The sequence below is a fragment of the Pristiophorus japonicus genome, chromosome 8 (genome assembly GCF_044704955.1).
Source record: "Pristiophorus japonicus isolate sPriJap1 chromosome 8, sPriJap1.hap1, whole genome shotgun sequence".
Lineage (NCBI taxonomy): Eukaryota > Metazoa > Chordata > Chondrichthyes > Pristiophoridae > Pristiophorus > Pristiophorus japonicus.
The window spans coordinates 123,968,806-123,980,471 of NC_091984.1; the positions used below are offsets into that span (position 1 = coordinate 123,968,806).

The 11,666-nt window shown below is 48.4% G+C and overlaps 1 long non-coding RNA gene across 1 annotated transcript; it reads left to right on the forward strand.

The window, feature by feature from the left end:
• The first annotated feature begins 10,864 nt into the window (after nt 1-10,864).
• LOC139268169 (uncharacterized) lies at nt 10,865-11,439 on the forward strand. The gene is made up of 2 exons (XR_011593979.1): nt 10,865-10,985; nt 11,099-11,439. It is a non-coding gene; the product is annotated as an uncharacterized lncRNA (long non-coding RNA).
• Nucleotides 11,440-11,666: the final 227 nt, after the last annotated feature.

The window sequence follows — 11,666 nt, forward strand, 5'->3', positions numbered from 1 at the left end:
ACCTGCACACCCAGCAGTGTGTCAGCCTTGTAAATACCACCAACATTCTTTCAGGCAAAGTGCACCATCTCGGTCCCTGGAAGGGTCGGCTGCGGACTGCATCACCTCAGCAAGGGCGGCAGCACTCTGTGGTGGATGGGTTGTAGAGAGCGGCAGGGGCAAGAACAGAATGATGTCATCCTGAGAGAGGACATCACGTTCCATCAGGCCCAATCCACTGCTATTCCCCTGGATTCCATGCTTAATGGCCCACTTAGCGCAGAGTTGCACATCCAGGTAAGTATGTAACGCCATGAATTTACGCTGCTATCAATTCTATATTTCGCATTTGGGGATCGCGCCTAAAGCGAGGCGTTAAAAATTTCTCTCATGCAATGACACCGTCTCAGAAATGGCGGTACCGAATTTCGACCCCTTAGTTCCCAAACTTGGTCACTCTGCAAACCCGTCTCGGCGATGAGACCAAAACCATTTATTTCTCTCTGTGCTATCAATTCATCTATTTTATTGCAAATGCTTCATATATTCAGGTATAGTGGGGGCGAAATACCCAAGTGCCCTGATTGGGGGTGGTAACTGACTTAGGGTGGGAATTCCTGCGGCCGGCACGGAAGTCCCTCCCCCCCCCCACCTCCCCGGGTCACAGTGTCCCCAACCCCCCCCCCACCAGCCCCCGCCACCACCCCCCCCCCCCCGGTCACAGTGCCCCAGCCCCCGGGTCACAGTGCCCCTCCCACCCCTGGTCACAGTGTTCCTCCCCCCCCGGGTCACAGTGCCCCTCCCCCGGGTCACAGTGCACCCCCCGGGTCACAATGCCCCGCCTCCCCCCCCCCCCCCCCCGGGTCACAGCGTGTCGTTCCCCACCCCTGGTAAGTCCCGGCCCGGCTGCAAAATTGCGGTTACCGCCCCCTCACAGGAAGTGGAATGCAATTTCATGCGCTCCACTTCCTTTAGGGGCTGGTTCCAGGGTGCCACTGGGGCACCCACGTAGCACTGATGCATTTCAATGCCCCTCCCTTTTGGTTAAAGGGGAAGGCCGCTGTGCACTTTGCCAGGCCTCCACTGGACTACCAGGGCGCCGTGGTGCCAGGGACACAGCCCAGCACCCAAAACGGAGTGCCGGGCTGCACGATGGCGACCTGGACCACGCAACAGATAAGGAGTCGGGTCAACCGGTGAGGCGGCCAAACCGCCAAGATGACAACGTGGGGCATTCCCCCCTCTCCCCGCCTCCCCTTTAACTCTGCCCCATGAATGGATGTCGGTCTGGTTCACGACCCATGAGGCTGGTGCTGACACCACTCGTGGCAGCCTTGCGGGGCGCTGGGCAATGTGCGCCATGGGGTGGAAAGGGGACGGTGTGCAGTGCTACAGGCTCGCCGTGCATGGCAATTATGTCATCGCTGGTTGCGCGGCGATCCGGGGCACTACCGGCGAGGCACAGCGCTACTGCATTAGCGCCTCCGCTAACTCCCGTGCAATTTCGCAGGAGCCGATAGTGCCCCGCTCCCCTGGAGGCGCTAGCAGGCATCGCAAAACTGGGCAATTTCAACCCCAGTGTCTTTAGCAATTAATTTTTTCCATTTGTCCCTGGTGTCACCTTGGTCTCTAATGCCCAATTACCTTTGTTAAGCTCTCTGTGTCTTCATGATCCAAATTGCTTATTTTTACCTAATTCACTTTCTGCTGTACAGCCTCTTACTGCTTTTGAATTTACCCTTTCCTGAATGCTCCCATCCACCCCTTCATCGTGACTTCATTCGAACTGTGTCAGGAAGTTGCACTTGGTTAGGCCATGTGTACTCAAAGTCATAGAACATGAACAGTATGTTTTGATTCACTGCCTAGCAACGCGACTTATGATTTTGATTTTTCCCCTTCATCATAGGCAGTCCCTTGGAATCGAGGAAGATTTGCTTCCACTCCTGAAGTGAGTTCTTTGGTAGCTGAACAGTCCAATACGAGAGCCACAGACTCTGTCACAGGTGGGCCAGATAGTCATTGAGGGAAGGGTTGGGTGGGACCGGTTTGCCACACGCTCCTTCCGCTGCCTGCACTTGACTTCTTCATGCTCTCGGCGTTGAGATTCAAAGGGCTCTTCGGGCGGTCTACCGCCAGGGACTCCCAGGTATCAGTGCTGATGTCGCACTTTACCAGGGAGGGTTTGAGGGTGTCCTTGTAACGTTTCCGCTGCCCACCTTCGGCTCGTTTGCCATGAAGGAGCTCCGCATAAAGCATTTGCTTAGAGAGTCTCGGGTCTAGCATGAGAACCATGTGGCCTGCCCAGCGAAGCTGATCGAGTGTGGTCAGTGCTTCAATGCTGGAGATGTTAGCCTAGATGAGGACACTAATGTTGGTGCGCCTGTCCTCCCAGGGGATTTGCAGGATCTTGTGGAGACATCGTTGGTGATGTATCTCCAGTGACTTGAGGTGTCTTCTGTACATCGTCCTTGCCTCTGATCCATACAGGAGGGTGGGTATTTGAGGGCCTGGTCTTCGAACACTCTTTTCCTCAGGCGGCCGAAGGCTGCACTGGCGCATTGGAGGCAGTGTTGAATCTCCGCGTCAATGACTGCTTACGTTGACAAGAAGCTCCCGAGGTATGGGAAGTGATCCACGTTGTCGAGGGCCTCGCCTTGAATCTTGATGACTGGGGGGCAGTGCTGTGCGGGGAGGACAGGCTGATGGAGGACCTTTGTCTTCTGGATGTTAAGCGTAAGGCCCATGCTTTCATATGCCTCGGTGAATACAATCGACTATATCTTGGAGTTCAGCCTCAGAATGTGCGCAGACGCAGGCGTCGTCCGTGTACTGTAGCTCAACGACAGAGGTTGGGGTGATCTTGGATCTGGCCTGGAGGTGGCGTAGGTTAAACAGCGTCCCACTGGTTCTATAGTTTAGTTCCACTCCAGCGGGGAGCTTGTTGACTTTGAGGTGGAGCATGGCACATTGTCCGTATGAGCAATGGGATTTGGCGGTGGGGTGGTTGGGAAATGTTTGTTGCTTCCACCAGATTTTTGAAGAGAAAAATAAAGAATTGCCAAGCATTCTCCTCATGCCACCTCCGAAAGCCTGCTGTCACGTCCTTGGCTTAATCTTCTTTGAAGACACCCAAGGCAACAGTGAATGCTGGGTAGGATTGCCAACTCTGGTTGGAAATATTCCTAGATGTTTCATCACATGACATCCCACCTCCAGCCACCCCAACGGGTTAGACAGCCACTTTTCCCAGCTCCAAATACATAAAGATTCATGGCATAGTAAGTAGTGTAGACAGGAGCATTAAATTACAAAGCGACATTGATAAATGAAGTGAGTTGACAAAATGGTGGCAGCTGGATTTCAACACAGGTAAGTGAAAGGTCCTCCATTTTGGACCAAAAATGGATGGATCTGAGTGTTTCTAAATGGTGAAAAGCTAGGATCACTGGTGATCCTAGAGATTTAGGGGTCCATGTGCAAAGATCAGTAAGTGTAGTCCGTTACAAAAATAATCAAAAAGGCTAATGGAATGTGGAAGTTTTGCTAGAGCTATACAAACTCTGGTGAGACCACATCACTTCAATGAGTTTCACTGCCTTAAATCCTCACCTAATGTACTGTGCACATGTCCAGTGTTAGAGCAGTGTAGACCTTTGAACATTAGACCAATGAAAGTAGTAAAAGATCAATTGAAATGGATGCCAACTTGACCCTGCTGATCTTTGGAGGGGTTGAGTGTACATGATAATGATAAACAAAGTATCTGATCTGTTCAGTTTAACTTGCTTTCAGCTAAATTCATGGTTACAAATGCAACCAGTTTCTGTGCAGCTCGCTGCCGTGAACACAGTTCTATGCATTTCAGTGCATTTGCAATCTGTCTCACTGAGTATTACTTGAAAAATAATCGCTCTGTTAGCAGTTGAATGAGAACCTTAACTCTCGCCCCTATGAAATCGGCATGTTTTCCTAGCTCTCTGGTGCAGTGGGCATGGAAGCCTAGTGGTTATGCTACTGGCCTAGCAACCCACAAGGTTCACTAATCTCCTTCAGGGAAGGGAACCTACCACCACTATGTGGTCTGGCCTACATGTGACTCCAGGCTACATGGTTGTCTCAAGAGTATTAGGGCAATTCGGAATGGGCACTGAATACTCTCTTGCCAGTGTCATCCACAACCCAAGAACACATTTATAAACAGTGTAAGTACAGACCTTTTCGTTTTTTTAAATAACAGCATGCCATTAATACTTTGTGTGTCGAGTTGAGAAATTGATTCTCTGTTATCCTGTTAGTAAATTGGAAAAAGTCACTGATGTTTAGCACCCAGATTCATTGATTTGCCTGCGTGGCAAGAGCTTGTAGATGGAAGTGACCGGGGTCCAGGAGAGACGTGAGTTTGGGGCTCAGAAGAGGCAAGGGCCCAGGGGCAGCACGGGCCAGCCCGTACTGCGATATGTGTGCGCGCTAGGTCCGTGCAGCAGAGCTGGTCTCCATGCCAGGTAATCCTTGCCACTGGACCAAGACCGAGCTCTGTCAAGCCCGTGTGGTGGCTGGGGTGCAATGGCCACCACACGTTAAAAAAATCCATGCACAGGCATCTTCCACCCTTCAACATGTAGTTTGGGATCTGGAATATTAGATCCTTCATTGAAACGCCTGAGAACTCATCCCTTTTTGGCGTGGAATCAAGTCATCCTCGCTATGACTGACTGGCATCAAAGTTTTCGAGGATACTAGAACAATGGTAGGTGGGCTGGACTAAAATTGGTGAAAGGAAAGTTTAGGATAGTAGTTCAGTAACAGCTTAGAGCAAAAAATGATTCCAAACTTGGATGGACTGTTGGATAGGATAATGGAGGTGACAACCTTAGCTTGAATCAAGATACAGCAAGATGATGTGGGTTGGGGGTGGGTGGAGGAGGAGTTGGCACGAAGTAATCTCATCTAGATAGCTGAGCTAAAGAGGGGCGGAATGGCCTCCCCTCTCTGTATCCATAGGAGCATATGAAATTGATGGGCAGGAAAGGAGCTGCTGCTCCTTTAAGCCTGCACTGCACCGTGATGGTTTGGAGCACCACGACTAAACACTTGTTCCCTCCATCCACCTCCCACCCACCCCTGCAGCCATGTTCAGCTTGTGAGCTCGTCATTTGAAATGGACATAAAGAGTAAGAGTCCGGGTTTCCGTGATGTCACAATGTACCACGCAAGACGTGCAGCCATTGGGAACGAGTCATGTTTCCATTTGTGCGCGCCTCTAATTCTGCCCTCTTGAGCATCCCTGATTATAATTGCTCAAACATTGGTGGCCGTGCCTTCTGTTGCCTGGGCCCCGAGCTCGGGAACTCCCGGCCTAAACCTCTCCACCTCTCTACCTCTCTTTCCTCCTTCAAGACGCTCCTTAAAACATACCTCTTTTTGGTCACCTGCCTAATTTCTACTTATGCGGCTCGCTGTCAAATTTTTAAAAATCTTATAATATTCCAGTGAAGAACCTTGGGGCGTTTCACTGCGTTAAAGGCGCTATATACAAATTGTTGTTGTTAATAAGGGAACGTAGCTCCCCCTTTTAAAACAAAATTGACACGTGATACAAATATACAATATTGAGCATCCCTGATTATAATCGCTCAACCACTGGTGGCCGTGCCTTCTGTTGCCTAGGCCCCAAGCTCTGGAACTCCTTGTTTGGCTCCTTTGATCATTTCAAATGTTTCCTGGTCCTCTGCGGTGACCTCATTAAAATGAAGGCGGGTGTGCCTCCCAGCTGAGTGGGTTGGGCTTCTGTTTGTTTTATGGCAGACTGTTTGTCTCTATTACCCAGTGCCTGTCATGGGTAGATACACTTATCCCCAACAACATTTCCTTAAAGCGCAGTCAGTGCCAAGCACACAGATTCACAAAACATATGAGCAGAGGAAGCCGAAAAGGTTTTGTTTTATTTAACGTCATGAATGCGGGTAAGCATAACTAATTGTACACAAAAAAAATAATACAAAACCACTCTGATGCTTCATGGAACATTTAATCCCGCGTCTGAGATTGCCTTAAATTGCAAGTATGCAATGCAAGAACGGCAGGGTACATCGAACTAAGACGCTGGTGATGATTACAGATATTACTTCATCAATCAATCGTGAAAGGGTCATCAATCACAGCCAGACAATTTTCAGCTCCTTGCATTTTTTCAGCTGTTTACATTCTCTCGAGTTCCTGTCTCTATTTTATGATGGAATAAGCTGATTTTGTGATGCTCTTGTTTTCTCTCTCTCTCTCCAATGCAGCACTACTCTCATAGTCTGACCTGTTAGGCAGACAACTAATTAGTTTTGACAGTCGAAAGATTAGCTAACGGAGGGTCAGTAATTACTACATGAAATTGTTTGGAGACATAATTACTGGGTCAGTTCAAATAATTGAAAGTGGAGAATGTACTACTAATATTGGATTCTGTGCAATGCAGCAGTGTGGCTGTGACAAACACGCAGGGGAAACTTAGCATTGTTACGCCAATCAACGGCAGATTATGGCATAATCATTTTGCATTGATCACACCACAGTCAGTTATTGATCTATCGGTGAGGAGCATTAACAATAAATTACAAGGAGAGCTGTGACTGCCATAACACTAGCCGCTGAGAAAAAAAGGAGCATAAAACAGTCCATATCATGTTTATGCAGGCCAATTATTTCAATTAAATAGGTTACGGTGGGCCAGAGGTCATGCTTACAAGCCATGTAAGGGCAGAATTGGATGTTAGGCAATTCTTCTTTTCCCAGCAGATAGGGGACCCATGGAACAAGTTTCCGGCTTGTGCGGTGGGTGCTGATACATTTAATTCCTTCAAGCGAGAGCTGGACCTGTTTCTGGCTGGAGTGGATATCCCTTGCATCTTGTAATGTGAAGCAGGGCCAGTGTGATCTATTGGATTAGTTTCAAACACCTTAGAGGGTTGGAGAGGAATTTTCCCTTCTTTCCCCATAACTGGGGTAGGTTTTTAATGTGGATTTTGCCTCTTCCAGGAGATAACAATGGGGCGGGAAGTGCATCATTCACGAGGCATCACAATATTGTGGCACAGGCTCAAAGGACCAGTAGGTCTTTTCCTGTTTGCCATTATTCGTATATTCGCATGTAACTCCACGTTTTATTTTATAAAACAGAAATTAGATACAGGAGAGTGATTTCCAGGCAGAGTCTCATCTCAGGGGTTTTGAATTGTAGAGTTATTGCTAAGGTGGCATTTTTCCAACTTTGCAATACTGCCACTGATTCTACCTGACTTTTGCCAAGACTACAATCCATGCCTTTATCATCTTGAGGCTCAACTTTAATGTTCTCCATCCGCCATGATAGCGCATGCAGAAAATAGCTACTCCATTCCTGACCCACACTAAGCCCCCCGCACTCCCATCGTCCCATGTTCTGACCTGGATCCTTTTGCCCCTCTGTATCAATATCAAAAACCATTTTTTTCATTTGTAAATGCCTCTAACAAATTCAGTGACCTCCTATGTCCCTGCTCTTATGCCCCTTGTCTGACTCTCGTTCCCAACCTCTGTGCTCCACCGTTGGTGTCTATTCCATCCACCATGTCCCTACCCTCTGTTACTTCCTCCTTAAATCCTTGGCCTTACCTCCTCCCTTCCTGGTTTAAAAATGTCATCACAAACCTTTCCTTTTCTTCTTTTTTTGTCCCGGTCGCCCACCCTCATCTCCTCCACCGTGTCTATTTTCTTCTTCTCCGCACTGTAATGTGTTCTCTGACATCGTTCGAATGCGAAGAAATGCACATCAGTGCAGGTTGTTGCTGTTTAGCACGTTACAGGGTTAAGTTAATATGTGAGGCTAACGCAGGAGCCAGGTGGCTGGTAGTTAGGGACAAAAAGGGACAAAAATCCTCTCCGGCCACTGAATTGGTCTTAGTGCCCCTCAAAGGAAGTGGAGCGCAAGTTACTGGAGCGAGTTGTGCAGCTCCATGCGGATGGTCTGCGGAGTGCTGACATGCTTCAACGCCTCTCCCCTTCGCTTAAAGGGGAGGGCCGCTGCGCACTCTGCAAGGGCTCTGCTGGCCTCCACTAGACCACCAGGGCAGCATGGTCCCGAACCTGCAGCCCAGCACCCAAAATGGAGTGCTGGGTTGCCCGATGGCGGCCCCGACCATGGAAAGAAACAGGTTAGTGAGGCGACCCGAATGGTGGCAAAAAAAATCGAAGCTGGCGGCACGGGGCACTGGCCACCTCCCCGTTAACCTCTGTCCCGCGAGCAGATGTCAGCCAGCTTTGTGACCCGCCCCGCGCAGCTGCCATTGACACCCGCTCGCGCCATCCTCGTGGGCCACGGGCGATTTCCCGCACAGGGCGTTAAGGGGTCTGCGCGTGGCGCTGTGGGTTCGCCACGCACGGTGATGATGTCATCACCGGTTGTGCGGCGGCACACTGGCTACCTCCCGGAATCGCGAACGGGCCTCTGAAAAAGGGACAAATTTGCCCCCCCTCCCGAGTCTTCCATGAAACATGCAACGAGCTGCATCGACCAAATCTGTCTACTGGGGTGTGTGAAGAGAAGAACCAGTTCTAGAGGACATGGATCGAAAGGATGCCACAATATTGAGTCCTGATCTTAGTTTTGTGGCGGTGCGATGAAAAAAATAAATAGAGGGAGAGTCACCACCAAGCTGATGCATGGCCATCAGTCGTTGGATGAGGGACTGCACTGCGGGGTTGTTGGGGAAATAACTTCCTGCCAGACCTACTGCTTGCTGACCGTGCATGGTGCGCTGTGGCCTACAGTTAGAGAAACAGATCCCAAAAGAGCCTGCGTGGGAGAATGAGAGAAATGTGTAGAGAATAGAGAAGCTGGGATTCTTCTCCTTAGATCAGAAAAGGTTAAGGGGAGATTTAATAGAGGAGTTGAAAATGATGAGGCGTTTTGATGGTGTAGATAGGAAGAAACTGTTTCCACTGGCAGGAGGGGCAGGAACCTAAAGACACAGATTTAAGATAGTTGGCAAAAGAACCAGTGGGAAGATGAGGAGATCTTTTTTTTTAATTCATTCCTGGAATGTGACCGCCACAGGCTAGGCCAGCATTTATTGATATCCCTAATTGCCCTTGAGAAGGTGGTGGTGAGCCACAGTGCGTTGTTGTGGTCTGGAATGCACTGCCTGAAAGCGTGATGGAAGCAAATTCAATAGTAACTTTCAAAAGGGATTTGGATAAATACTTGAATAGGAAAAACATCCAGGGCTTTGGGAAAGAGCGTGGGCAGTGGGACTAATTGGACAGTTCTTTCAGACATCCAGCACTGGCACGATGGGCTGAATGGCCTCCTTCTGTGCTGTACGATTCCATGATTCTATGAAATACCAGGAGAGCTTTGAGCTACTTGTTGGTGTACTTTGTGTAAATGAGAGGCGTAATAGTTCCACATGGATGACAAACATGTTTAATCATTTTACATTTTGCTCTCGATCTAGATAAGTATTGGTAAATATTGGCCAGGGACAACCTACAACACTAGTGCTTTTCTGAATCATTGTAAAACATTGTGGGCGTGGTGGGGGACGGTGGGGAGTGTGAAATCGTCTGAGATAGCAGAGGATCAGTCGCCAGCGGAGTGTAAAATGGGGTGCCCATTTGCTATCGCTCCTTTTTGCGCGCTACATTACAACACTGACTACACTTCAAAAATACTTCATTGGCTGTAAAGCGCTTTGGGACATCCTGAGATCATGAAAGGTGCTATAGCAATGCAAGTTATTTATACTTTGACCGCCTGAGATGAATTTCACCCCAGATCAACCACTCCCCCCCCCCCACCCCCAGCCGATCTACATTCATCATTCAATACATTTATTTTTTCAAATGCAACCAATTTCAATATTTGTTGTATCATGTTCCATCTACATTACAGATCTGTACATTTATCTTTCTGCAGTATGCCGGGATACCTCGTACAAAGTAATCTGCGTTGTTTACTTTGTGGTGACGGTTCCACAGAATTCGCGGCGACACAAATTAAAACCCAGATGCGTGGTTGCAAACCAAGGCGGCCAAATGGCCGAGGAAAAACCGGGGCTTGAATACGATCAGGCAGACCGCTTCGCCCCCTCCCCGTCCAGAAAAAAGTAGCTGTCAGCCCTGCCAACAGTGCTGGTGCCACCAGAGGTGCCTGAAAATGAACTTCATGAAGTTGTTCCACCTGTTTACTATCTAGTATCTCATTTACTGAGATTGGGGTCTGCTGTCAGTGGCAACAGTTATAGTACGTAGTGTATGCCTCACACTAGAAACTTTCAGTACAGTGTAAATCTAATTGTTTCGAACAACATCCAGCGCAGCTGCCTTCTCTCAAGTGAGGAGAGAAGTCAGAAGATATTTCTTCACACAGAGACTTCGTAGAACGAGGAATGCTTTTCCACAGGGGCTAGTTAAGACAGAGACCATTGCATCTTTGAAGTGAAGAGTAGATAAATACTTGAATCAGAAGAAGATACATGGGGAGAAAGCAGGGCAGTGGGATTAGCTTTTGAGTGCTGACAGAAATACACAAAGGGCCTCTTTCTGTGCTGTAAACTTCTGTAGTCCTTCTTTTGCAGATAAATGCATCCTTAGCAAATATCTTTATTAGTCGGAGAGCAATGGACATTTGATTCAATCTGCCAGTATTGACAAATGACAAAAATATTTTGGGGCAGATTTTCCGGTGATTTACACTTCAGTTTTCTCCCGGAGGGGCGGCAAAAGCGGCGGTGAGCTCTTCTGGGCGGGCAGTCAGCTTCCTGCGCCCCGGGGAGTTTCGAGGCCGGTTTTGCGGCAGAGCGGAGCAGTACCACCCGGAAGAGTTGCACCGGTGTGCAACGCCACTTGTTATGACACCAGCTCGTTTTTTGATTCCCACCCGACCCGTAGGGCCCCAGCGCCCTGCTGGGACCGCTTGTGAAAGCGGGCAGTCCGAACTATACCATCTGTAGTGAGGCAAGTAATGCCATCCTCAGGTAAATGTGATTGCTTTTTCTTTTAATTTGTTTTACGATTTATGTTGTGATGGCTTGGGCTATGTATTTGGCATATTTTTGGTGGGTTTTTTCCTGTTTTTTTTTCTCTCCAGGCCTCTCTCCGAGCTCGCTTGTAACTCGGGATTTTCGCAAGCTGAACCAGCCGAGCACCCTAAGAATGGTGTGCAACGCCTCGCTTAGCACTCCGCCCCAGACGCCCAGTTTTTCTGACTGAGGCACAAACTGTTTCCAGGCGCAAACTTTAGTGCCCTACCGCCATTACCGCCCAAAATCAGCAAAGCCGAAAATCCAGCCAGAATCGTTCCTTCAAAATGCAGCTAGACGCCATAATGGGAGAGCCCAATGGACTGGGTGCTCCTTATTTTTGCTTATGACCTTTCACGGTCCCTTCATTCATTCCACTATTAATGCTATTAAATATTTTGCCTCATGACGTTACAGCTTCATTGCCTTCCTTCTATTTGTGTTTTAAATTGATCTTGAGTTTTCAAGGTGAATACATTCATACCATCCCCATATTTTCAACAATAGCATTCAGTACTGTGATTTATTTCTGTGCAAAAATCCAACTGCAGCCTTTGATGTGCAAATATCATCAGGAGAAGCAACAATATAACCCTGATCCCAGAACTCAACTCATTTACAAACCAAAATGTCACG